Source organism: Myotis lucifugus, unplaced genomic scaffold (assembly GCF_000147115.1).
Source record: "Myotis lucifugus unplaced genomic scaffold, Myoluc2.0 scaffold_3, whole genome shotgun sequence".
In the NCBI taxonomy this organism is placed as follows: domain Eukaryota; kingdom Metazoa; phylum Chordata; class Mammalia; order Chiroptera; family Vespertilionidae; genus Myotis; species Myotis lucifugus.
In genome coordinates, this window is record NW_005871051.1 from 26,690,307 (window position 1) to 26,693,974 (window position 3,668).

The window sequence follows — 3,668 nt, forward strand, 5'->3', positions numbered from 1 at the left end:
AGGAATTTCCTAGAATGAGCAGGGGTAGCCATGTTTGTCTCGGGCATCTCCTGGCCTCGGGGTTCTGGGAAACAGAGGCAGCAATGGGAGTTGGTCAAGAAGCAAGCGCCTGGAGAGCTGAGTCTGGAATCCTCCTAGGGCTGTGTGCCCCTGGCCCCAGAGCAGGGCAGTGCCGCAGTCAGGGAGGAGAGCCCGCTGTGCACTCACCGGTCACTCATGCGGTCACACCCCTGCTCTCCCGTCTCAGGAAGGACCTTGAGGAGACGTCCTTTCTAGTGATGGAAAGGGCCTAACACTGGGCACCAGACTCAGGACACCTGACCTGGAAAGGACAGACCCACACCCCTCTCACATGTGATTGAATAATTTTTTCTAGAACTTCTACAAGCTTGACAACCAGGGCTAAGGAACCTGGGGTTCTGGAGTCTTAGTGGACTCACCTCGCAAATCCAGCGACCCTCATGTCTCCTCCTCTAGAGGCTGCCTGTCCCCAAGGAAATGTCAAGAAAGCCTGAACCCCACAAACCACCAACGGCTCCTCTCCTGTCACACCCGCTCCCCCATCTCTGTTTCGTCTCAGGGAGGGCCACGTCCTCCGTTTGCCTAGTGCTCCAGTCCAGCGCCTCTCAGCGCCCCAGGCCACAGGCATTATTCCACCAGCTCTTCACTGTCCCCCGTCTCTCCCCTCCTCGCTGGCTCTCATTACAGCAGCTCCTTTGCAGACACCCCAAGATACTGGTAGGTCATTCGGAAGGGACCCTGTGCCTCCCTCTCACATCCCCGCAGGGAGGGAACCACAGGGGGCATATGACAAAGCCCCAGACAGGATGCGGGATCAGAAAGCAAGGAGGGGGCCGTGCTGCCCGCGCCCCCCCCCACCCCGCCCAGAGAGCCCAGTGATGCAGCTGCACCTGAGAGTGGTGGGGAACCATGAGGGACCACATCCAGTCAGCCTGGGTGCTCGGGGCCATGGGAGGACCGCCGAGCCTGTCAGGCCAGGGCTTCCCATGGATGTCACTCAGAGTGGATCAAAGCAACCCCTGAGGCCGGGTTTGATCCCGCCCTACGCCCTTCACAGCCCCACCTGCTGCACTTGTGGGATCCTAGGGAAAGAGGACAAGACTAAAGGTCCTCAAAACAGAAATTAAGCCCTGGAGAAAATGAAGAAGCCATGGCCCCATCACACCTGAGTTTAAGAACTGAGATGTGTACCAGCCCCAGCAGTGAGGGCAAACCCCACCTGTTTAGAGGTGACGCAAAGAAAGCTTTCAGACGAGAGAGGGGAGGGGGGGGTTTCAGATTACAGTAACCAGTGCCCGATGATTCAGAGGGAAAGGCCCGCAGAGAGACGACTGTGACTGTGACGGGCACAGCACGAGAGGGAGTTCTCAGAGTGAAAACGAGAATGTCGAATGTCGTGTGTGTGGGAGCCCCGAGAGTGACTCAACACCGATGTCACGCAGGGCATTTGCTTCAGTCGGAACTTAACACAATCTTCCAGGAGCAGAAGGAATATAACTGGATGCTCTGTCGCAAATTGACATGGGCTTGTTCATCATGGTTCCTTGGGCACAGGCCACCCTCCCAACAACAACAGAGAAGGCCCACAGCCTGTGCCCATGACAAGGAATCCTTCTTGATGCCTTCAAGCGACAGGCACTGTACTAGGCCCTGAGGATGCAACAATAAACTAAGACATTATCTCAACCACAGGCACCGGCTGCCTCGTGAAGAAGGCAGACATCTAAATAAATAACGATGCCCCATATCCTCCTCCGAGAAACAGGAACAAGGATTGTCCCTGGGCTACTGGCACCTCATGCATCTGCCACCAGACGCTGAGACGAAGGACGTGTGCCTGCTGGCTCGGGCTGGGCTCTTCTCTGCAATAACAAACCTTGGTCATGGGCTAAGCAGAGAGAACGCCAGAGAAGACCAGGGAGGTCTGTACAGAAAGACAGGATGAACGAGGGAAGCCCTACAGACCAAGCTGGGGGGAGGTGGGATGGGGTTGGGATTTGAGAAAGAGACTAAACGAGAGTGAGTTCAGGGAGGCAGCTGCCTTCTGTATAGAGTACATTTCGAGGCAGGGGGAGGATGTCAGTTAGTTGCTGTGCATTAAGGATGTATGAGTGTGCTCACTTTGGCAGCACAAACACTAAACATCGGAACAGTAGAGAGATCAGCGTGGGCCCTGTGCAAGGATGACACACAACTTTGTGAACTGCTCTGTATTTCGTGCCGGGCCCTGGTGGGTGTCCTCACACCCTGTGATTAGCTCTGAAGAAATATGAGTCAAAGCACAACATGAGGCACTCAATAGCAAAACCCTGACTTTTCATTATAGAAATACTCGTGGAAGGCAATCTGTGAAAGGAAAACGAAATTGAGTAATACCTGGGTGTTTGTGCTAACACGTTAACTTGAATTTCCTTCATAAACCTTAAAATGTTCTGAAAGCAACTTATCTCAAAAAAGAATGTGCTCGCATTGGTTAATAAAATTGTATAGTTTCACATGTACAGTTCTGTAATACATCATCTGCGTGTGGTATTGTGTGTCACCACCCAAGTCAAGTCTCCTTCTGTCACCATTTAGCCCCCCTTTGCTCTCTTGTACCGCCTTCCACCACCACCCTCCTTCTCTCTGGTAATCGCCCTCTATAATTTTATTAACCGATGTCAACCTAATAAATGAAAAAAATATAACATGTACTCTCAGTGACTCCATGTCATTTTCAGTGACATGGAAAGAAACAGAAGGGGAGACGGTTACAGCATGCGTGTGCCTTCCTTTGGGTCCTGACCTCATTTCAACCAACCAGCTATAAAAAGACATTTTTGAGATAACTGGGGAAATGAATGAGTATGGATTGGGTGGTAGATGATATTAAAGACTTTTAGCCCTGGCTGGTGTTGCTCAGTGGTTGGAGCATCGGCCCAAGCACCAAAGGGTCACAGATTCGACTTCCGGTTAAGGGTGCATACCTGGGTTGCAGGTTTGATCCCTGGCTTGGGTTGGGGCTCATTCAAGAGGCAACCAATTGATGTATATCTCTCGCATTGATGTCTCTCTCTCTCTCTTTCTCTCTCTCTCCCTTTCACATGCCCAATCCAGAGAGATCCATTAGCCGCCAAGTTGGCATTTTGAACTATCACCTGGAGCACCTGCCTGGCAGCCAACAGCTCTTTTGCAGCTGCCTCCCTTGGTCTGCACCACACACTTCTCATGGAGCATGAGGTTAGTCCTTATTGTTTTATGACTGTGAATGGAAAATATAAGTATTGATACCTGTGGGAGGAAATAACCTAGATAGGAGTGAAACAAAGACCGAGATGGTGAGGTGTATGAAGTAGCCAACCTCGAACCTCAGTTGGCTGCACCTTGGACGTAAGGCAGCCAACCCTGCTCCAATGTGAAGGGCAAGAACACAGTCAAAGAGCACGTGCTCAGTGGCAGAAGACTGCGTCTGAGCCGTAAGGTGTCCGGTAAACTCTCCATCGGGCCCTGCAGCCCTTGCTGCCTCCGACCCATGACCCACCCAGCACTGGTGGCCTCCCAGCTGTGCTCTCCCAGCTCCTTTAGACAGTGTGGCCCTGGCCCTTGGTTCTCTCCAAAGATGCGGGCTCTGTAGTTGCCCTCACCAGCTTTTCCTCCCCTTTCTGAAG

General features: G+C 52.4%; 1 non-coding gene across 1 annotated transcript; it reads left to right on the top strand.

Moving 5' to 3' along the window:
• The first annotated feature begins 2,134 nt into the window (after positions 1 to 2,134).
• On the top strand, positions 2,135 to 2,239 carry LOC111828119. The gene has a single exon (XR_002831908.1). It is a non-coding gene; the product is annotated as a U6 spliceosomal RNA (small nuclear RNA).
• Positions 2,240 to 3,668: the final 1,429 nt, after the last annotated feature.